We start from the raw sequence: 25,206 nt of genomic DNA on the forward strand, positions 1-25,206 counted from the left end.
GTAAACAAAAAAAACTGGTGTGCATGACTTTCAGGAATGCAGGAGCATCTTTCACTGTGATGATTAGTGGAGTACCTAGAGTTCAACCCTCCCGATCAGTATCGATGGCCTACAACAGGGATCAGCAACCTTTAGCACTCCAGCTGCTATTAAATAACTATTTTTACAACTAAAAGTTAAAGGAGGATTCTGGGAGTTGCAGTCTCGAACAGCTGGTCTACAATATTGATGTATGGCAGTGTGCAATACAGTTCTGTTTGGTGCATTGTTCATGTGTATTACGCCCTAAAAAAGAATAGATGAAGGCTTGTCCACATGTAAATCTGCAGCAGCAAAATCCACCCCAAATTATACTGCTGGTTAAAAATCCGCACCACACTCCAATTTATAATGTGAATTTTATTCAATGCCATGTTGATGAGATTTCTATCAATCTAATCCATCCATCCAATTAAAAGCCAAAAGCCTGTGCCTATTCTTTCTTTAAAACTAATTTCATGTCCTTTATTTTATATTCAGTAGGTTGTCTGCATTTATGATGTAAAGAACACACAGATTAAATGGTAAGGTGACCTTTTCGCAATATAGCCATTCATATAGAAAACCCAGAGATGTCATTCCTCATTACCTGCTTTGTCCAAAGACATTTGAAAATGATAATGATCTGAAAACGCATCAAGGAAGAGACATTAACGAATCTATACAGTCCATTGTCCGTTAAAAAAATACTAATTATTAACAAGCCATTGTATTCCATTGAATTTTTAGAATAGACCTTGATGTAAGCGCTATAAATTACCGAACCATGTCTTTGTATCTATTATTCCAGCTGATGACATCATCATAGGCAATTATCCCCAACATTGTGATCGCTACAAAAATATAATAACATCAGGGAACAATAAATTGCATTGATGATAAATGGAAGGATAATATCTGAATCCATTTTCTGTCTCCATGATATTTTCAGCAACACTTTACTCACCACTTGTGACAGAGTCATAGCAGTGCATATTTTATAGAAAGCTTACTGTCTTAGCAAGGGAAAAGGGAGTATGTTTTATTTCTCAGGTTTTGAGCTATGATTCTTTTGAGAAATATTAAATCTTCCTCACATATTTTGGTGAGAATAATATTTGGAATTAATGAGAAGTTGAAATAAGTTGGAAGTGGGAACTTTTTTATTATGCAGACATTGACTTTATTGATATTAAATGGATGGTAAAATGGAAATGGATGCACTGATATACGTTTAAAGGAGTTGTCACACTTCAGCAAATGGCCTTTATCATGTAGAGAAAGTTAATACAAGGCACTTACTAATGTATCGTGATTGTCCATATTGTCTCCTTTGCTGGCTTGATTCGTTTTTCCATTATATTATACACTGCTCATTTCCATGATTATGACCACCCTGCAATCCAGTAGCGGTGAAAGGGCTTGCACTCTATAGGTAAAGGCTCTGGCCTATGCACACCCCTGAGGTCCCAGCCACCAGAAAGGCTGGCACCTTTTCCTATGGTATGCAAACACTCCCATCGCTGCTGGATTAACCCCTGGAAACGAGCAATGTATAATATGATTGAAAAATTAATCAGGCAAGCAAAGGAGTATGGGCAATCGGAATTAGAGATGAGTGAATTGAATCCCACGAAGTGGAATTCAATCCAAATTTCAGAATAAATTTGATTTGCCTTGAATCCGAATTTCCTCGTGCTTTGTGTAAGCGTATCAATTTAACCTGAAATAGTGTAAAAAAAACTAAAAAATTCATACTTACCATCTCCATTTGCTCGCGACGGGCCGCCATCTGTCATCTTGATTGAATATCTCAACTGAAATCCTGTGCGTGGTGACGTATGATGTTACCAAGCTGGCCGGCCTGATGATGTCATCTCGCGCCGTGCGAGATTTCGTGCCAGATCTTCAAGCTTGTTGGGAGCAAATGGAGGCAGTAAGTTTAATTTAAAAAAAGATGTATGTTAATTGTACACAGTTTTTACACTCAGATGCCACGATCATGTATGAACGCGGCATCTGAGGGGTACAATGACAGGGGTGGCGCTATCGCAGTTCCTTGTCATTGCACCCACTATTTACAAAAAAATTATCTTTGTGAAAAAGTAATTCGTCACAATGCAATATATTTTTTTTTTTTTTATTCGGCAAATCAAGAAGACAAAGCTAATACAAGGCACTTACTAATGTATTGTGAGAGGAGCAAATTTTTTAAAAGTTAAAACTCTATGTTTGTCGAAAACAAAATAAAAAAACTTTATTTTAGAACTGTTGGCTGTTTTTTTTTTTTTCATTTTAGCAGTACTCTACAAGTGAACAAATTACATTGAAAATATTGTTCTTCTGTAGCACACAATACAAATGATGAGATCTACTATGTACAGTAGATTGGTAATCTATTGTAAGTTTACTGCCGTTGTGAGGGGAAGATGTATGAAGTCAAGTGATGAGTAGGATCATGTTTTACACCATTAGCTCTCTTTACAGTGCTTGCGGGTAATAAGAGCATTTGGATTTCGACAGCCGCCTCGCGGCCGCACCAGTGTAGGGAACGCAGTCACATTTGAGAGGTGGCTCGCTCGTTATATGTTTGTTTGTCTGTTCTACTGTTAGTAATCAATATTGGCATGAGTAGTGATGAGGCTCCTGAGGAGGTTAGGACACTAGAAACGCGTCGAGCCAGCGTGAGCTACAGCCAGTGTTAGCAGACCAAATTTAGATATACCAGACAGCGTCAGTTAGATTTTAATGCTTGTTAATAGTGAGGTCAGTTCAGTAAGATAGCAGGGGTGTTGGAGGATTAGTGACCTATTGCACAATGTGCCCAATACCAAAGGGCATATCATACCCCGCTACTACCGATCATCACTAGTGATTAGGGATGAGCGAACTCGAACTGTATAGTTCGGGTTCGTACCGAATTTTGGGGTGTCCGTGACACGGACCCGAACCCGGACATTTTCGTAAAAGTCCGGGTTCGGGTTCGGTGTTCGTCGCTTTCTTGGCGCTTTTTGACGCTTTCTTGGCGCTTTTTGAAAGGCTGCAAAGCAGCCAATCAACAAGCGTCATACTACTTGCCCCAAGAGGCCGTCACAGCCATGCCTACTATTGGCATGGCTGTGATTGGCCAGAGCACCATGTGACCCAGCCTCTATTTAAGCTGGAATCACATAGCGCCGCCCGTCACTCTGCTCTGATTAGCGTAGGGAGAGGTTGCTGCTGCGACAGTAGGGCGAGATTAGGCAGATTAACTCCTCCAAAGGACTTGATTATTGATCGATCTGCAGCTGTGGGTCATTGAGCTGCTGATACTCAATTGCTCACTGTTTTTAGGCTGCCCAAACCGTTTGTCGGTCACTTTTTTCTGGGGTGATCGGCGGCCATTTTGTGTCTTGTGGTGCGCCAGCACAAGCTGCGACCAAGTGCATTTAACCCTCAATGGTGTGTTTGTTTTTTGGCTAAAGCCTATATCAGGGTGAAGCTGTCACACCAAGTGCATTTAAACAGCGATAGTCTGTTTATTTTTTGGCCATATACTACATCAGGGGCAAGCTGCGCCTGTCACCAAGTGCATTTAACCCTCAATGGTGTGGTTGTTTTTTGGCTAAAGCCTACATCAGGGTGAAGCTGTCACACCAAGTGCATTTAAACAGCAATAGTCTGTTTATTTTTTGGCCATATACTACATCAGGGGCAAGCTGCGCCTGTCACCAAGTGCATTTAACCCTCAATGGTGTGGTTGTTTTTTGGCTAAAGCCTACATCAGGGTGAAGCTGTCACACCAAGTGCTTTTAACCAGCAATAGTCTGTTTATTTTTTGGCCATATACTACATCAGGGGCAAGCTGCGCCCGTCACCAAGTGCATTTTACCCTCAGAAGTGTGGTTGGTCAAGCTGTCACACCAAGTGCATTTAACCAGCAATAGTCTGTTCATTTTTTGGCCATATACTACATCAGGGGCAAGCTGCGCCTGTCACCAAGTGCATTTAACCCTCAATGGTGTGGTTGTTTTTTGGCTAAAGCCTACATCAGGGTGAAGCTGTCACACCAAGTGCTTTTAACCAGCAATAGTCTGTTTATTTTTTGGCCATATACTACATCAGGGGCAAGCTGCGCCCGTCACCAAGTGCATTTTACCCTCAGTAGTGTGGTTGGTCAAGCTGTCACACCAAGTGCATTTAACCAGCAATAGTCTGTTCATTTTTTGGCCATATACTACATCAGGGGCAAGCTGCGCCTGTCACCAAGTGCATTTAACCCTCAGTAGTGTGGTTGGTCAAGCTGTCACACCAAGTGCATTTAACCAGCAATAGTGTGGTTATTTTTTGGCCATATCCCAGTCTAATTCTGTCAGTAAATCTATACCTGTCACCCAGCGCCTAAATACTAGGCCTTAAATTTATATCCCGCTAAATCTGTCGTTACTGCTGTACTGTTCTGGCTGGGCAAGTTATTTAGTGTCCGTCAAAGCACATTTTTTGTTCTGGGTTGAAATACAATTCCCAATTTAGCAATTTCCGAATTTAGTGGTTTCTGCTGTATCAGAGCTATTTGAAATCTATCCCTAAAAGGGTATATAATATTCAAGGTGCACATAGGGTCATTCAGAATAACTTCACACACACGCTACTGTGCATTTCCAAGTCTAATTCTGTCAGTAAATCTATACCTGTCACCCAGCGCCTAAATACTAGGCCTCAAATTTATATCCCGCTAAATCTGTCGTTACTGCTGTACTGTTCTGGCTGGGCAAGTTATTTAGTGTCCGTCAAAGCACATTTTTTGTTCTGGGTTGAAATACAATTCCCAATTTAGCAATTTCCTAATTTAGTGGTTTCTGCTGTAACAGAGCTATTTGAAATCTATCCCTAAAAGGGTATATAATATTCAAGGTGCACATAGGGTCATTCAGAATAACTTCACACACACGCTACTGTGCATTTCCAAGTCTAATTCCGTCAGTAAATCTATACCTGTCACCCAGCGCCTAAATACTAGGCCTCAAATTTATATCCCGCTAAATCTGTCGTTACTGCTGTACTGTTCTGGCTGGGCAAGTTATTTAGTGTCCGTCAAAGCACATTTTTTGTTCAGGGTTGAAATACAATTCCCAATTTAGCAATTTCCTAATTTAGTGGTTTCTGCTGTATCAGGCCTACTTTAAATACATCCCTAAAAGGGTATATAATATTCAAGGTGCACATAGGGTCATTCAGAATAACTTCACACACACGATACTGTGCATTTCCAAGTCTAATTCTGTCAGTAAATCTATACCTGTCACCCAGCGCCTAAATACCAGGCCTCAAATTTATATTCAGCTTAATTTGAATACAATACATTGGGCCAAATAATATTTTTGTTGTTGTGGTGAACGATAACAATGAGGAAAACATCTAGTAAGGGACGCGGACGTGGACATGGTCGTGGTGGTGTTAGTGGACCCTCTGGTGCTGGGAGAGGACGTGGCCGTTCTGCCACATCCACACGTCCTAGTGTATCAACTACCTCAGGTCCCAGTAGCCGCCAGAATTTACAGCGATATATGGTGGGGCCCAATGCCGTTCTAAGGATGGTAAGGCCTGAGCAGGTACAGGCATTAGTCAATTAGGTGGCCGACAGTGGATCCAGCACGTTCACATTATCTCCCATCCAGTCTTCTGCAGAAAGCGCACAGATGGTGCATGAAAACCAACCCCATCAGTCTGTCACATCACCCCCATGCATATCAGGGAAACTGTCTGAGCCTCAAGTTATGCAGCAGTCTCTTATGCTGTTTGAAGACTCTGCTGGCAGGGTTTCCCAAGGGCATCCACCTAGCCCTTCCCCAGCGGTGGAAGACATAGACTGCACTGACGCACAACCACTTATGTTTCCTGATGATGAGGACATGGGAATACCACCTCAGCATGTCTCTGATGATGACGAAACACAGGTGCCAACTGCTGCGTCTTTCTGCAGTGTGCAGACTGAACAGGAGGTCAGGGATCAAGACTGGGTGGAAGACGATGCAGGGGACGATGAGGTCCTAGACCCCACATGGAATGAAGGTCGTGCCACTGACTTTCACAGTTCGGAGGAAGAGGCAGTGGTGAGACCGAGCCAACAGCGTAGCAAAAGAGGGAGCAGTGGGCAAAAGCAGAACACCCGCCGCCAAGAGACTCTGCCTGCTACTGACCGCCGCCATCTGGGACCGAGCACCCCAAAGGCAGCTTCAAGGAGTTCCCTGGCATGGCACTTCTTCAAACAATGTGCTGACGACAAGACCCGAGTGGTTTGCACGCTGTGCCATCAGAGCCTGAAGCGAGGCATTAACGTTCTGAACCTTAGCACAACCTGCATGACCAGGCACCTGCATGCAAAGCATGAACTGCAGTGGAGTAAACACCTTAAAAACAAGGAAGTCGCTCAGGCTCCCCCTGCTACCTCTTCTGCTGCTGCCGCCTCGGCCTCTTCTGCTGCTGCCGCCTCGGCCTCTTCCTCCGCCTCTGGAGGAACGTTGGCACCTGCCGCCCAGCAAACAGGGGATGTACCACCAACACCACCACCACCTCCGTCACCAAGCGTCTCAACCATGTCACACGGCAGCGTTCAGCTCTCCATCTCACAAACATTTGAGAGAAAGCGTAAATTCCCACCTAGCCACCCTCGATCCCTGGCCCTGAATGCCAGCATTTCTAAACTACTGGCCTATGAAATGCTGTCATTTAGGCTGGTGGACACAGACAGCTTCAAACAGCTCATGTCGCTTGCTGTCCCACAGTATGTTGTTCCCAGCCGCCACTACTTCTCCAAGAGAGCCGTGCCTTCCCTGCACAACCAAGTATCCGATAAAATCAAGTGTGCACTGCGCAACGCCATCTGTAGCAAGGTCCACCTAACCACAGATACGTGGACCAGTAAGCACGGCCAGGGACGCTATATCTCCCTAACTGCACACTGGGTAAATGTAGTGGCAGCTGGGCCCCAGGCGGAGAGCTGTTTGGCGCACGTCCTTCCGCCGCCAAGGATCGCAGGGCAACATTCTTTGCCTCCTGTTGCCACCTCCTCCTTCTCGGCTTCCTCCTCCTCTTCTTCCACCTGCTCATCCAGTCAGCCACACACCTTCCCCACCAACTTCAGCACAGCCCGGGGTAAACGTCAGCAGGCCATTCTGAAACTCATATGTTTGGGGGACAGGCCCCACACCGCACAGGAGTTGTGGCGGGGTATAGAACAACAGACCGACGAGTGGTTGCTGCCGGTGAGCCTCAAGCCCGGCCTGGTGGTGTGCGATAATGGGCGAAATCTCGTTGCAGCTCTGGGACTAGCCGGTTTGACGCACATCCCTTGCCTGGCGCATGTGCTGAATTTGGTGGTGCAGAAGTTCATTCACAACTACCCCGACATGTCAGAGCTGCTGCATAAAGTGCGGGCCGTCTGTTCGCGCTTCCGGCGTTCACATGCTGCCGCTGCTCGCCTGTCTGCGCTACAGCGTAACTTCGGCCTTCCCGCTCACCGCCTCATATGCGACGTGCCCACCATGTGGAACTCCACCTTGCACATGCTGGACAGACTGTGCGAGCAGCAGCAGGCCATAGTGGAGTTTCAGCTGCAGCACGCACGGGTCAGTCGCACTGCGGAACAGCACCACTTCACCACCAATGACTGGGCCTCCATGCGAGACCTGTGTGCCCTGTTGCGCTGTTTCGAGTACTCCACCAACATGGCCAGTGGCGATGACGCTGTTATCAGCGTTACAATGCCACTTCTATGTCTCCTTGAGAAAACACTTAGGGCGATGATGGAAGAGGAGGTGGCCCAGGAGGAGGAGGAAAAGGGGTCATTTTTAGCACTTTCAGGCCAGTCTCTTCGAAGTGACTCAGAGGGAGTTTTTTTGCAACAGCAGAGGCCAGGTACAAATGTGGCCAGCCAGGGCCCACTACTGGAGGACGAGGAGGACGAGGATGAGGAGGAGGTGGAGGAGGATGAGGATGAAGCATGGTCACAGCGGGGTGGCACCCAACGCAGCTCGGGCCCATCACTGGTGCGTGGCTGGGGGGGAAAGGCAGGACGATGACGATACGCCTCCCATAGAGGACAGCTTGTCCTTACCCCTGGGCAGCCTAGCACACATGAGCGACTACATGCTGCAGTGCCTGCGCAACGACAGCAGAGTTGCCCACATTTTAACGTGTGCGGACTACTGGGTTGCCACCCTGCTGGATCCACGCTACAAAGACAATGTGCCCACCTTACTTCCTGCACTGGAGCGTGAAAGGAAGATGCGCGAGTACAAGCGCACGTTGGTAGACGCGCTACTTAGAGCATTCCCAAATGTCACAGGGGAACAAGTGGAAGCCCAAGGCCAAGGCAGAGGAGGAGCAAGAGGTCGCCAAGGCAGCTGTGTCACGGCCAGCTCCTCTGAGGGCAGGGTTAGCATGGCAGAGATGTGGAAAAGTTTTGTCAACACGCCACAGCTAAGTGCACCACCACCTGATACGCAACGTGTTAGCAGGAGGCAACATTTCACTAACATAGTGGAACAGTACGTGTGCACACCCCTCCACGTACTGACTGATGGTTCGGCCCCATTCAACTTCTGGGTCTCTAAATTGTCCACGTGGCCAGAGCTATCCTTTTATGCCTTGGAGGTGCTGGCCTGCCCGGCGGCCAGCGTTTTGTCTGAACGTGTATTCAGCACGGCAGGAGGCGTCATTACAGACAAACTCAGCCGCCTGTCTACAGCCAATGTGGACAAGCTGACGTTCATAAAAATGAACCAGGCATGGATACCACAGGACCTGTCCGTCCCTTGTCCAGATTAGACATTATCTACCTCCCCTTAACCATATATTATTGTACTCCAGGGCACTTCCTCATTCAATCCTATTTTTATTTTCATTTTACCATTATATTGCGAGGCTACCCAAAGTTGAATGAACCTCTCCTCTGTCTGGGTGCCGGGGCCTAAATATATGCCAATGGACTGTTTCAATGTTGGGTGACGTGAAGCCTGATTCTCTGCTATGACATGCAGACTGATTCTCTGCTGACATGAAGCCAGATCCTCTGTTACGGGACCTCTCTCCTCTGCCTGGGTGCTGGGCCTAAATTTATGAAAATGGACTGTTGCAGTGGTGGGTGACGTGAAGCCTGATTCTCTGCTATGACATGAAGACTGATTCTCTGCTGACATGAAGCCAGATTCTCTGTTACGGGACCTCTCTCCTCTGCCTGGGTGCTGGGCCTAAATATCTGACAATGGACTGTTGCATTGGTGGCTGACGTGAAGCCTGATTCTCTGCTATGACATGAAGACTGATTCTCTGCTGACATGAAGCCAGATCCTCTGTTACGGGACCTCTCTCCTCTGCCTGGGTGCTGGGCCTAAATTTATGAAAATGGACTGTTGCAGTGGTGGGTGACATGAAGCCTGATTTTCTGCTATGACATGAAGACTGATTCTCTGCTGACATGAAGCCAGATTCTCTGTTATGGGACCTCTCTCCTCTACCTGGGTGCCGGGGCCTAAATATCTGAGAATGGACTGTTCCAGTGGTGGGTGACGTGAAGCCAGATTCTCTGCTATGGGACCTCTCTCCAATTGATTTTGGTTAATTTTTATTTATTTAATTTTTATTTTAATTCATTTCCCTATCCACATTTGTTTGCAGGGGATTTACCTACATGTTGCTGCCTTTTGCAGCCCTCTAGCCCTTTCCTGGGCTGTTTTACAGCCTTTTTAGTGCCGAAAAGTTTGGGTCCCCATTGACTTCAATGGGGTTCGAGACGAAGTTCGGATCGGGTTCGGATCCCGAACCCGAACATTTTCGGGAAGTTTGGCCGAACTTCTCGAACCTGAACATCCAGGTGTCCGCTCAACTCTACTAGTGATATTATACCGGAGTTGAATATCACAGGTATACAGTGTGTTTTGACAGTTACCATGGGTTACACTCAGTAACAGGTACTGGAGCGAATGTGGTTATGTTCATACACATAGTAGTCACATAATACTGTGATAGCTCCCAGGTGTAATATTGGATAAGAATTTCTCCTTGAGTAGTTTCCCCCATTTCAAGTAAATGGCAGAATAAAGTTGGTTTGTTATTTTATTTTAGCGTCCCTACAAATACTGTGATCTGAGGATGTATGACAGCTCTTTTGTTCTCTTGATAGAGCTGGATACAGATTTTTACAGAAGACCATAACATTTATTAGGGTAATGTGTGATGCTCTAATTGAGACTCTCCCTTTCTATCTCTCCAAACGCGATGATCTGACAGAGAGTTATGCAATATTATTTGCGGAGCTAAAAGACCAAATGAAGAAGAAGTTTAGAGCCAGAAAACGGAAAGTCAAATACATGGAGTAATGTCAAAAATGATATCCAGAAAACCATCTGCTAGTTATTTTTTTGATGGAAGTGTCCCTGTAATAAGTTAATGGGTTGGTGCATGCACTAGGGATTCAAAGAATATCAAGTCATGGACTGCCCTATCAGGACCCACACTTAAATTTAGTCAACTTAGAACTAGATTAGAGGTACCAAACTTATCACAGTAGCTCATGTTGATTGATAAATGTAGTACATCTTTAGACATTTTTGCATAACATGCAATCTCTTTGTTGGCTTTCTTTAAACCAATAGTTTGCACCAAAACGTGGGCCATTTTGCGTCTGTAATAATCAGCACACGTCAGTGTTTTTTCACTGTGGTGGATTAATTCAAAACTGCAACTTTTTTTTTAATGCACTTTTGATAAAGGAAAAATAAAAATAAAAAGGATCAACCATGGTGACAGAACAGTGACACAAGTTATGAAATCGGGCTTATGTAGATGCCAAACTCATATGTAAAACAATACAAGATTTTTGGGGTTATTTATCAAACTGGTGTAAAGTAGAAAGGGCTTAGTTCCCCATAGCAACCAATCAGATTCCACCTTTTATTTACCAAATTAGCTGTCAAAAATGAAAGGTGGAATCTGATTGGTTGCTATGGGCAACAAAACCAGTTCTACTTTACACCAGTTTGATAAATAAATCACCATCCGGTCTCAATAAACGGCACACTCCTAATATATTACTCAACCACAGAAAAAGAGTGCAAAACACACCAATAATAGACAATTAAGGCTACTTTCACACTTGCGCTTGATCGGATCCGTTCTGAACGGATCCGATCATATTAATGCAGATGGAGGCTCCGTTCAGTACGGATCCGTCTGCATTAATAACTTTAAAAAAATTCGCAAGTGCGCAAGTAGCCTGAGCGGATCCGTTCAGACTTTCAATGTAAAGTCAATGGGGGACGGATCTGCTTGAAGATTGAGCCATATGGTGACATCTTCAAGCGGATCCGTTCCCATTGACTTACATTGTAAGTCTGAACGGATCCGCACGCCTCCGCACGGCCAGGCGGACACCCGAACGCTGCAAGCAGCGTTCAGCTGTCCGCCTGTCCGTGCGGAGGCGAGCAGAGCGGAGGCTGAACGCCGCCAGACTGATGCAGTCTGAGCGGATCCGCATCCATTCAGACTGCATCAGGGCTGGACGGAGGCGTACGGGTCCGCTCGTGAGCTCCTTCAAACGGAGCTCACGAGCGGACCAACGAACGCTAGTGTGAAAGCAGCCTAAAATGTAGTATTTATTAATATCCAATATATAAAAATGATGTACACAGTACAGCAATGATAAACACAGCTGCATAACACCTCAGATAGCCGCTCTCCAATGTATGAAAAAAATGCAACAATATGACGACCAATAAAGATGGTGACAAACTCTGAATACAGGTGTAACAACGGGGTCTATATAAAGTGCATGTATGTGCAATGGTATGCCATAAAGTGACCTATGTGTGAAATGAACAGTGAAGAAACATACATATATGCTCATTACCTACAGATAAAACATAAACGGCAACATACCAATTGGAAGAGAGACAATGAAAGGGGTGATGGCGCTCCTCGACGCGCGTTTCGCGTGTGACAGCTTCCTCAGGAGGAGGATTAATCGTCTATTATTGGTGTCTTTTGCACTCTTTTTCTGTGGTTGAGCAGTTTGATAAATGGCCCCCTTTTTTTCACAAAGAGCCTCTAGGGAACTCTTCTTGATTCTGAAGAAAAGTAACTGTCAGAATAACTGTCATATGTACAAAATGGTACCAATAAAGCTTTGGCATGTCCATCTGTCTGCTAGCATCAGGTAGGCTTAGGTAAATTTAAATATCTTATCCAGAAACCCAAAAAGACTTTGTCTGGCCTTCAATACTCTGCACACGTGCTACTCATACTAGGCGCTTTCTGTAATGAGCAAGAGTACCCCTAGACAATGCATATATATTGCCCAGAAACTCAGAATAGCTTACTAGGCTCTCTCATCTTCAATCTATCTGTATCCCAAAATTGTCCCAGTATAAATTAAAGCTTGTTCCGTAATAAACAAGCGCTCACACAGCCTAGTCAGCAAAACAATAAAATAGTTCTAACATCCATCTAGTCCTTCTTCACTTGTGAGCCCTCTCTTGTCCCCAAACAGCGGTTCATGACCACATATGGGGTATTTCCATACTTGGGAGAAATTGCATAACAGTTTGTGTGGTGCTTTTTCTCCTGTTAACCCTCATATAAATTAAATATTTTGAGCTAAAACAGCATATTATTTGATACATATAATTTCTAATTTTCACACACCAATTCTATTACATTCTATGAAACACCTGAGGAGTCAATATGCACCCATAGATGGATTTCTTGAGAAATGTACTTTCCAAAATTGAGTCTTTTAGGGGAGGAGGGGTTACCACAAGGAGGACCTAAACAGCAGAAGAAGTACCTTAACAATGTCATAGAGAATGGTGCTGGAGAAAGTGGTGAGTAGTACTTTTTTAATTTAAGATATTCTAGGGGTCGTCAAAATTTTTTAATTATCTAAGACCACCCCTTTAAAACGGTTCTCCCACAAAAGATATTCTATATATATTCTTGAGTTATTCAATAAAATATGTCTGTATAGAGCCACCTGCTGTTTTTTTATTTATTTATTTATTTGTCCTGCTCACTGATATGGCCGCACATGCTCAGTTTAATCTTTTAACTACCTCCCAAGTTGTGATAGGGAGAGCATGGACACGCCCCCTTAGCTGCAGCAGAAAAGACACTCCCCTTGAGCTGTCAGCTCGATATAAATCTATGGGGAGATCTCTGGATCCATGTGAGGTACAGGCCTGGTTCTAGCTTTGTTAGAAAGAGACTGTCATATACCATATGATGTCTGATTTTCATTTTTTACATTATTCATGAGAAATCCAAGACTTTGAATTATCTTAGACCACCCCTTTAAAGGGGTTGTCCCACACAAAATATTCTACAGTTTTCAAACCAATACCTGGATTCATATTCTTTTGTAATTACATGCTATTAAGATTTTAGCATAGCCACTGAGTTATTCAATATAATATGTCTGTATAGAGCGACCTGCTGTTTATTTATTTTTCCTTATTTCTTTGTCCTGCTGACTGAGAAGGCCGCACACCCTCAGTTTCATCCATCATCTGCCTCCCGAGTTGTGATAGGGAGGGCATGGGCATGTTCACCTGAGCTGTCAGCTTGATATAAATCTATGGGAAGATCTTTGGATCCATGTGAGGTACAGATCTGGTTCTAGCATTGTTAGAAAGAGACTGTCATGTAGCATATGATGTCTAATTTTCATTTTTTGCATTAGTCATGGGATTTCCCCTTTAAGTAAGAGCAGCTCCCACTCTAGTGGATTCAGCTTAATGACATATTGCATAATTAACCATACAGTTTCATGGATGTTATAAAAAGTATTTAATTTCATCTGCAGCACTAGCTGACGATGTAATGCTTACCCTGAATATACGTCATCCGGGCTCCCCATGATCAGCTGATCACCAGAGTGGAAGTACTAACAGAAGGGGCTCTCTTGATGAGACTACTCCATTTCCTTTCAGCTCAATTCTATTATACTGTATAACCTACAAAGCTCATAATAATCTTACATTAGATGTAAACCCCCTATTTCCTATTCTAATTCCCCTCGGAATTCTATTTATAAGGTCCTACTTCCACCTGTTTCTTTGTTTTTCTCTTCTAGCCAGGTGTGAATCAGGATATGTTTCTCTGACGTCTGAGTGAGTCACATTCTGATTTTCAAGTAATCAGTGTTTAATACGAGGTAGTTTTAAAGAAGCTGGTACAGTTCTGGCATTCTCCTACATATCAGATGTTCTGACTTGGCTAGCCACAAATCACAGAATGAATTGGACAGACTCCGTCTAATGGGTACAGTTATTTTTAGATCAAATTTGCCACTCAAGAGAACAGCTGGACTTTCCAAAGCAAATCTTATTTTAGGGCTTTTTTGACATCTTTATGACTTGATTGGCACGCAAATCCGTGAAGCGATATAAAAATGTCTGTAAAAAGTAAAGTAATACGCAGGAAGAAAAATCATTAAAATCGCATAAAACATTATATAAAAAGTCACCCCATACAGGCAAAGCTGCTGATCTGTCCTTAGTTTCCTTATATTTTTATCTTTTTGTGTTTGAGCAAATCATTAGCTGTTATTTTAATTATCTTTTCTTAAGATGGTTTTAACTACATAGTATGGCAATGTTCTAAAAATAATTACTATGTTTAATGAATCAGTGACAAGTTATTGAATTTCAATCATTCTCAAATCAATGCACATTCATGCATGCACGCAAGCACAACGCATTTCAGATTGCATAATCTTTGTGCCAGAATATAGTGTTAACTGTATGCATTCTTTACCGTGCAGAGAAGTAAACTGTGACATTTTCTTTATTGCAGCTCCTGTATATAACAAATATGATATTTACTTTCTTACAAGCAAAAGCAATTGAGAATATGTTATATCCTCGCTCGATCTCTAACTCTAAGCATAATTGAACCAAGACCCAACATTATGAAAGATGCAAGACCTCAATTTTGTATTTTTTATTTAAATGTTTAATTCTTCTGTAAGGGGGCGTTCACACGGCTTTTTCGGTGCAATTTTGGAATGTGCAGCTGAAATTTTGCCAAAAACTCTCCAATACACCTCAATAGGAGGTAGTACTGACAATTGCAGAGCGGCAGCTTAAAGAAAGGACATGTCCCCTAAGAGTAAGGGAATGTCCACATGATGGATTTTGAAAATGCACTGAAAAAATCTGAGTGGTATTGGAGCTGATTTACAATGCGGTTTTGGTGCGGTTTCGCAGTATTTTTTTTAGCTTCCTATTTTTTCAGCTTCCCATTCATTTCAATGTGAGATTTAGTGCAGATTCTGTTTCAAGATAGAGCATGCTGTTTCTTTTTCCACACACTTTTTTTCAGAATAGAGGAAGTAAGTTCAAAAAACATGTGAAAATGCCAGAAGACGTTGTTTGAACGGGCCCTAAGGCTTCATGCGTATTGCGCCAGAGCGGGCACTACCATTCCTATACCCTGCTACTGTCTCAAATAGGCTAACAATAATGTAATCTGTGTATTTATTCCAGGTCCTCCAACACTATGCATTCATAATATTGCTATGTAACTGTTATGTTCCTGTAATGTGCCTGGTTCACCAGCAGGTGGCAGTGTATCTGGCAGAGACAGGTCTCTAGATAGAATGGAACTTCCCATTACATTCTTCCCCTTTTAGGTCGAAGTTGGCTAGTCCTAATTCCTACCAAGGGAGGGGTTGCAGGAAGCTATAGTCAGTCTGGAGTTGAGTTTTAGAGACCAAAGGGAACATACATGGCGCACTGAGTCTTCCAAGGGAAGCATCTTGCACAGCACCCCGACTCCTTACAGTTTAAAGACAGAGTATTATGAGGGGGTCAACAGCCAAAGGCACCCCACTCAAAGGTACCAGAACTGTCACAAAATCCAGCTAACCAGACCAAAGCCACAGTTTAGCAAAGCAGAGAAAGATTAAGCAAGGTATCCAATTTTTCCTGCCAGTTTGCCTCAAATCCTGCTGGAGCTGAGAGAAAGAACAAATATTCTCTGGATGCAAGTTTATTCAAGTAAAGCTGTTGTACTTTATTAAGTCTGGAATCATTCTCCACCAACTATCAGTCTACACTTTATTGCTACAGAGCCTAACCCTGGGGAGTGCCATGACACACCAAACTAATAAGGCCACATCACCACTTGGCATTCCTAAAATCTGGGACACGATCGGCCCTGGGGGGCAGCACTTTGCACATGCACTCTGACATTTCATTTCTCCATACAAACTACAAATACAAAGCTATAATATGCCATAGTACCCATAGAATATATGATCTACTGGACCTCTGTATGCCTTCAAATTTATATCAAGGCTTACACGATTCTAAAGTGTCTTAAAAATAGTGAATCAAACATACTTCAACACATTACAGTTATTATACCCCAGAACAAGTAATAGGCCAGCTATCCATGCCCACTGCTATTTACCATGCTGGTAGACATCCTCTGCAAGCTACTGTCTCCATTGCTCCAGTCTCTGTTCTTAGGGTGCATGCTCACCTATGGCCTCTTAAAGGGCAAGGGTGTGCATCTCCGAATACTTCCCCAGCCAATTGCTAAGGGTCCCTAGGTATGCAAAACAGAGGGTTGACCTTTAAGGTTCCCTGCAACCAGCAAAAGTGTTTGAAAGACTTGTGTCTCAGTGATTCTCTTGCATTATACAGTCTGCGTCCCTGTTGTGTACCCATCCTGCCTGTGTACTCCTAATCTTGGAGTTCAGCTTTCAGTTCAGCTTTAAGTTCTCCTAGTCTGTCTACCTGTCTGTGCTAAAGTCTTGGTTCCTGCCTGCTTTGTTCCTGCATCCATCAGTACCCCATACGCAAGCTCTCATAATGCCTCCAGTTCAGTTTTTTCATTATCTTCAGTTCCACTATTAGGGAATGTAAAGACGGCTTCTGCGATTGTGGTGTGGTTTCTCTGTGTCTCAGCCATCCAGCCAAGTTTCTTACAGTAAGTTCTGTCAAAAACCAGATAATCAGTATGTGACTGTTCAGACAGTACCTGCAGTTTTGGCACGTTTTGTGGTTTGGTTGCTCCCCTGCAGCAAAGTCCAGAACCCTGTACAGGGGTTAAAGGGTGAATATCAGGGGAGCCCTGAATTAATGCCTTTAGGGCTTAGTCCAAAGCAAAACTAGTTAGTTGCCACAGTGGGTCCATGCTCACTGATCTATGACAACCAGTGTAGGCATTATATGGCAGTACACAGTTTCATTTAAATAGAGCCTTAGTGAGACTAAAAGTATTTCCCAACATATACCTCCAACATATGCTTTCAACATTTGCCCCTCTATAGGCATACAGTGGCATATAACGCAATAATACATGCTACTCAGCACTGGATGCCTCTGTATTGAATAGCATTGTCTAATACACTATTCCATAAACAGAAAAAGCTATACCAACATATATCGATTTGGTGTAGGCCTAAAATACACTCTTTTGACCTTATTTATAGATATTTTTGACCTATACACTAAAGAGTGTTGATGGCACCAAATATACACTGCAAGCATCCAATATACAGGCATAAGTCTATTTATGTAGAGCTCTGAAATTTGCAAAAGGTCTATAGAGAACTATTCTTTACCTTTCGTAGTCAAATAGATGAATTCTACACTCTGAATAGGTGGTGAGCATAAACAATTGAGAATAACATTCAGTATTACTCATTCACATACTGTATGTTCAGCTTTTTATGTTATTAAGGCCAAGTCAGTCTGAGTTAGATGCCAGACCTTCAAACTCTTTTAACCCTTTCTGTAAGAGAATTATCTCGAGAAGTGAGCTGTTTACAAGGAAAGGTATGCAAGTTGTTCATCCATAGATTGAGTTAGCTTAATAGAGTACAATGATTGATTAGCACAACACTAATCTTTATTCAATACTCTACAATAGAGATTTCTTGAAATTCAATTCATATAAGATTCAACAAATTTTTCAAATAATTTGATTTGGACCTGGATTGATTCTACACAGATAAAATATGTACCGATTGGCCTGAAAATTGGTATATGTAAATCTGACGACTCATTTTGATCGTGTTTTCCTCCCCCCTTTTAAGCTATTAAAAGCAAAGACAGCTCTAGCAAATAATGTCAGAATGAAACTGACATATATAGCTACGTATGAGTAAATGCATGGTTAAATTGTTAAACAGCATGTTTAAAAACACGCTGCACCATCACATGTGTTATGCTTTTTCATATTCAAAATACTCCCAAAATTGTCTCTTATTGAGAGCAAATGGTGTTTAAACAAATAGGATCTTACGAAAAAACAAACAGTGGCTTGTTGGCACCAAACATCTAAAAACGATGCCATGTTCCTGTTTATACACACACACATGTGAGTGTCATAAGAAATAGAGGCTTGTTCTGCACAAGTGTCCAAAGGTTATGTATTAACAGGAGTGTTAATGGACATGTGTTAATTGTTAGAAGAAAAAGTTGCAGCAGGGCAATGTGGATGCAGAAATGGTAGCGTTTTAGTGGCAAGTAGCCACAATAGCAGAGGCAGCAGTAGAAAGCAGCATGGAACAAACAATGCAGTAGATGTGTGTGTGTGGTTGTTTAGGAATAGTAGTAGTGGTGGCAGTGTGGCAGTAATGGTATTGGCAGTAGGAGTAATGGAGGAGGGAGTAGGAGTAGGAGAAATACCAGCAGGAAGTAGCAGCTGCAGCTCTGGCGGCAGCAGCTATACAGCATGTAACATGATAGAAGGCAGACCAACAGTGGCCTGATGGCAGCAGCAGCCATACTGTACAGAACATAATGATAGGCAGGCAGACAGTGGCAGAGGGATGATGGTGGCAGCAGCAGCCTTACGGTACAAAAAAAATGTTAGGCAGGCAAACAGCAGCAGTGGCATAATGGGGCACTGTCAGCAAGGGAAGACCTTTTCAGGATGAGTGTGAACATCTTCATGGATCCATGCCTCATTAATTTTGACGAAAGTGATGTTTTGTACAGTGTTGGAGTATAACTTTGTCCGTTTGGGTCCGTCATGATGCTCCCTGCCAGACTGAAAGCCTACTCTTAGATTACACTGAAGGCTGGAAAAGATAGAACCGAGAGAACATACTGAGCCAGTTCTGCCACTGTTCTAATCTGCCTGTTCAGAAGTCCACATGGTCCGAAAACATAGTATGCGCTGGAGAAAGGCCAGAGTCCAGGGTGTTCAAGTAGTACATCTCCATTTGCTGATTTATGTCAGCCTGGTGTAGCACAAGAAAAAAATGCTTCCTCATGTTGATGATACTGAAGTGGCTGCTGAGGCTTTTGCTGCTTGTGGCTAGTGTTGTAACATAGATTATATAAGTATATAAGGCCGGAAAAAGAAATCTGTCCATCTAGTTCGGCCTGCTATTCTGCAAGTTGATCCAGAGGAAGGCAAAAAAAAACTGTGAGGTACAAGCCAATTTTCCCCACATTTGTCAGTGTTAAACCTCATCTTCCACTTCTCTGCCCAAGCCTCTAATCTATCCAGATCCATCTGTAGCAGTATATTGTCCTCTTCAGTGTTAATTACTTTATACAGTTTAGTGTCATCTGCAAAAATTTATATTTTACTGTGTAAGCCTTCTACAAGATCATGAATAAAAATATTGAAGAGAATAGAGCCCAATGTTGACTCCTGAGGTACTCCGCTAGTGACAGTGACCCAATCTAAGTATGTACCATTAATAACCACCCTCTGTTTTTTATCATTGAGCCAGTTACTTACCCACATACAGACCTTTTCTCCCAGTCTGAGCAGTGTCATTTTTTATACTAAACTTTTATGTGGTACAGTGTCAAATGCTTTGGAGAAGCCCAGATATACGACATCCATTGATTCACCACTGTCAAGTCTAGAACTTACCTTCTCATAGAAACTGATTAAATTAATTTGACATGGCCGATCCCTCATGAAGCCATGCTGATATGATGTTATTTGCTTGTTTTCATTGAGATCCTTCAAGATTGCATCTCTTAGAAAACCTTCAAACTGTTTACCCACAACAGATGTTAAACTTACCGGCTTATAGTTTCCAGGGTCTGTTTTTGCACCCTTTTTGAATATAGGCGCCACATTTGCTATGTGCCAATCCTGTGGAACACTCCCTGTCAGTATAGAGTCTGTAAATATCAGAAATAAGGGTCTGGCTATGACATTACTTAATTCTCTGAGGATATGGGGGTGTATGCCATCTGGTCCTGGCGATTTGTCTGTTTTAACCTTTTTAAGTCACTTTTGTACTTCTTCCTGGGTCAAACAGGGCACTTTTAATGGGGAATTGACTTTTACATTCTGAGGCTTTTGCTGCTTGTGGCTAGTGTTGATAGCGAATATTTTAATCACAAGTTTGTATTGCAAATATCGGCACTTCGAGAATTTGCAAAGATGTAGAATATAGTTCTATATATTCGTAATCACAAATATTCTAGATTTTTTTTCAATCAGTAACCTCCCTTCTTGCTTGTTGGCCAATGAAAAGGCTGCAATAACTTTGCCAGAGCTTAGCAACATCCCTAGCAACCAATAGGAAAGTTGACTACCCCTTACTATATAAGATACTCCTCAGCAGCCATTTTTGGCATTTTTTTTGTAGTTCTGAGAGAGAGAGCAGTGACATTGCTATGCTCTGTGCTTTCATCTGGATCCTATTCTTTATCCAATTACATTACATAGTTAGTTAATAGGGTTGAGCAAACCCGAACTGTAAAGTTCGGGTTCGTACCGAACTTTAGGATTTTTGGATCCCGGACCCGAACCCGAACTTTTCAGTAAAAGTTCGGGTTCGGTGATTTAATGACACTTTTTGAAAGGCTGCAGAGCAGCCAATCAACAAGCGTTTAACCTGTGTGCCCTTAGAAGTCATCACAGCCATGCCTACTAATGGCATAGCTGTGATTGGCCAGTGCAGCATGTGACTCAGCCTCTATATAAACTGGAGTCACGTAGCGCTGCACGTCACTCTGCTCAGATTAGTGTAGGGAGAGGATGCTGCTGCTGTGAGGGAAATAGGACAGAATCTTTAATCTGAAGTGCTTGTTAACTCAGCGATTTACCTAGATTTTGTTTTGTGGGTGCAGTGCACAATCTTTTTACCCTGCCCTGAGCCCAGTGACAGAGAAAAATAACTTTTATCCGTCTGCTAGTTAGGTGGGTGGTGGCGGCCATTTTATGCAAGTTCTATGCACCAGCACAGCATACTGTATGTGCATTTGTGACAGTTAAATAGAAGCTTAAAATACTGCAATCATATTCTGGGTTTAAAAAAATCACCCCTTTTTGGCAAGACCCTACATCTGTGGCCTTTGCAGCATTTGTTTGTGTGCAATATAAGCTTAAACCCAAAACTAAACTCAGAACAGCATGTTATTATAGAAATACAAAGTCTTTTATTGGACATACACTTGTATAAAACATAGAAATCCGTATACATAAGCAGCATTACATCACACAGGATGATCTCCAACGGTCTGTTCCATTATAATAAATATAATTTTGCAATAAGAAATCCCTGGCTGTGCAATACAATAATCAATCACAGTCCTCAGTCAGCATATATAAAGTGCATAGTGCCTCAACTAAAACATGACATAGGGAAAGAACATGCAATACAAATAAATACAGACCAAGTAGTCCTGGATCCCAACACGTGTTTCGCGGTCGCTTTCTCAAGGGAAAGCGACCGCAAAACACGTGTTGGGATCCAGGACTACTTGGTCTGTATTAATTTGTATTCAGGGGTCGAGTCGAGGGGGAACGTGTGGGAACGGCGTTCCTGCACTTTTTTCATGGCAGGAACGCCGTTCCCTTTCAGGGCAAAAGGACCAGGAGGGGAAGCGGTGAAATCAGATTCACAGGGGGCGGAGCGGAGGCGAGACCCTGCGTGACTCGCACTGTGCAGGGCAGGCTAAGTGAGGAGGGAGGAGGAGCGGCTTTAGTTGAGGAGGGAAGAGGAAGCTGTGTGCAGCGGTGCTGGGCTGGCTGCGAGTGACTCACTGACTGACTCCCCCCCCCCCCTCCTGGCTGAGAGCTCCTATCCTGAGCCTGCGACTGCCTGACTGTCTGCTGAGGTGAGCGTGGCTGGACCATCCGACTGGACCGGGGTCCTGGTGGTCCGGTCCAGACCAGTCTAAGTGTCTGTGACTGTCCCTGAGTGAGTCCGGGGGCCCTAACCCGCCTGGTGGGAGCGCCGGTGGCCAGCAGCCCCAGACCAGAAAATACCCCCTCCTTTATCTCAGTCAGTACTCTCATCAGATGTGACTGCAGGCAGCATAGCAGCATGCCAGAAGCGATCGATCAGCCAGGATTAATGTGCACAGCCTGGGTGGGACGCCCCCCTTACCCTGGCCTTAGGCAAGTGACAAACGGCCCCACCCCTCCTCAATCTTAGGCAAGTGACAAACTCAGCTCTGCTACATCTACAATGAGCAACTACAACAAATGTAATGCCAAACTGCAGTTCCTCTATGTGATTGTGATGCCTTGGATAGACAGGCTGTGGGTCCAGTGGAAGATATCAAAGGCATCACATAGAGCAGGCATGTCCAAACTGCGGCCCTCCAGCTGTTGCAAAACTACAACTCCCAGCATGCCTAGATAGCTTACAGCTATTAGGGCATGCTGGGAGTTGTAGTTTTGCAACAGCTGGAGGGCCGCAGTTTGGACATGCCTGACATAGAGGAACTGCAGTTTGGCATTACATTTGTTGTAGTTGCTCACTGTAGATGTAGCAGAACTGAGTTTGTCACTTGCCTAAGAATGAGGGGGGCAGTTTGTCACTTGCCTAAGGGAGGCCTCCCACTGTGCACATTAATCCTGGCTGATCGATCGCTGCTGCTCTCACATCTGATGAGAGATTTCCTAAGTGGGTATTGATGGGCTGGTGGATGAGGGCAGCCACCTGGTCCTGCCTATGGATCACCCAGTTTGCACTTAGCTATGCCCAGGCCCCATGCCAGGGGGTCCCTGATGTATTAACTGACCAATAACATGGAGATCCCAGTGCCAGTTGCCTTGCAGCAGAAGTATATGTCAATCATCCACCAGCAAGGCAGCTGGCACTGGGATCTCCATGTTTATTTCATGTTAATTTTGCAGTTGTTTGTGTAAACTGGCACTTTACAATAAATGTTGCACTGATTTTTTTTTTTTTGGGGGGGGGGGGGGGTTTGCAGTGGATCTTGGGTGAGTTCCCACACTTTTTTTTCCCAGGACTTGACCCCTGTTTGTATTGTATGTTCTTTCCCTATGTCATGTTTTAGTTGAGGCACTATGCACTTTATATATGCTGACTGAGGACTGTGATTGATTATTGTATTGCACAGCCAGGGATTTCTTATTGCAAAATTATATTTATTATAATGGAACAGACCGTTGGAGATCATCCTGTGTGATGTAATGCTGCTTACAGGGAGTGCAGAATTATTAGGCAAATGAGTATTTTGACCACATCATCCTCTTTATGCATGTTGTCTTACTCCAAGCTGTATAGGCTCGAAAGCCTACTACCAATTAAGCATATTAGGTGATGTGCATCTCTGTAATGAGAAGGGGTGTGGTCTAATGACATCAACACCCTATATCAGGTGTGCATAATTATTAGGCAACTTCCTTTCCTTTGGCAAAATGGGTCAAAAGAAGGACTTGACAGGCTCAGAAAAGTCAAAAATAGTGAGATATCTTGCAGAGGGATGCAGCACTCTTAAAATTGCAAAGCTTCTGAAGCGTGATCATCGAACAATCAAGCGTTTCATTCAAAATAGTCAACAGGGTCGCAAGAAGCGTGTGGAAAAACCAAGGCGCAAAATAACTGCCCATGAACTGAGAAAAGTCAAGCATGCAGCTGCCAAGATGCCACTTGCCACCAGTTTGGCCATATTTCAGAGCTGCAACATCACTGGAGTGCCCAAAAGCACAAGGTGTGCAATACTCAGAGACATGGCCAAGGTAAGAAAGGCTGAAAGACGACCACCACTGAACAAGACACACAAGCTGAAACGTCAAGACTGGGCCAAGAAATATCTCAAGACTGATTTTTCAAAGGTTTTATGGACTGATGAAATGAGAGTGAGTCTTGATGGGCCAGATGGATGGGCCCGTGGCTGGATTGGTAAAGGGCAGAGAGCTCCAGTCCGACTCAGACGCCAGCAAGGTGGAGGTGGAGTACTGGTTTGGGCTGGTATCGTCAAAGATGAGCTTGTGGGGCCTTTTCGGGTTGAGGATGGAGTCAAGCTCAACTCCCAGTCCTACTGCCAGTTTCTGGAAGACACCTTCTTCAAGCAGTGGTACAGGAAGAAGTCTGCATCCTTCAAGAAAAACATGATTTTCATGCAGGACAATGCTCCATCACACGCGTCCAAGTACTCCACAGCGTGGCTGGCAAGAAAGGGTATAAAGAAGAATATCTAATGACATGGCCTCCTTGTTCACCTGATCTGAACCCCATTGAGAACCTGTGGTCCATCATCAAATGTGAGATTTACAAGGAGGGAAAACAGTACACCTCTCTGAACAGTGTCTGGGAGGCTGTGGTTGCTGCTGCACGCAATGTTGATGGAGAACAGATCAAAACACTGACAGAATCCATGGATGGCAGGCTTTTGAGTGTCCTTGCAAAGAAAGGTGGCTATATTGGTCACTGATTTGTTTTTGTTTTGTTTTTGAATGTCAGAAACGTATATTTGTGAATGTTGAGATGTTATATTGGTTTCACTGGTAAAAATAAATAATTGAAATGGGTATATATTTGTTTTTTGTTAAGTTGCCTAATAATTATGCACAGTAATAGTCACCTGCACACACAGATATCCCCCTAAAATAGCTAAAACTAAAAACAAACGTTTTTTGGGTTCATTGAGAACATGGTTGTTGTTCAATATTAATCCTCAAAAATACAACTTGCCTAATAATTCTGCACTCCCTGTATGTATACGGATTTCTATGTTTTATACAAGTGTATGTCCAATAAAAGACTTTGTATTTCTATAATAACATGCTGTTCTGAGTTTAGTTTTGGGTTTATACTTGATTAGTTTAGGACAGCAACTATACCGGGCGTTTTTTCGCTTGCGATTTTGGATGTGCAATATAAGCTCGAAATACTGCAATAATTTTCAGGGTTTTAAAAAAAGCACCCCTTTTTGGCAAAACCCTCCATCTGGGGCCTATGCCGCA

This window comes from Bufo gargarizans, chromosome 3 (assembly GCF_014858855.1).
Source record: "Bufo gargarizans isolate SCDJY-AF-19 chromosome 3, ASM1485885v1, whole genome shotgun sequence".
NCBI lineage: Eukaryota > Metazoa > Chordata > Amphibia > Anura > Bufonidae > Bufo > Bufo gargarizans.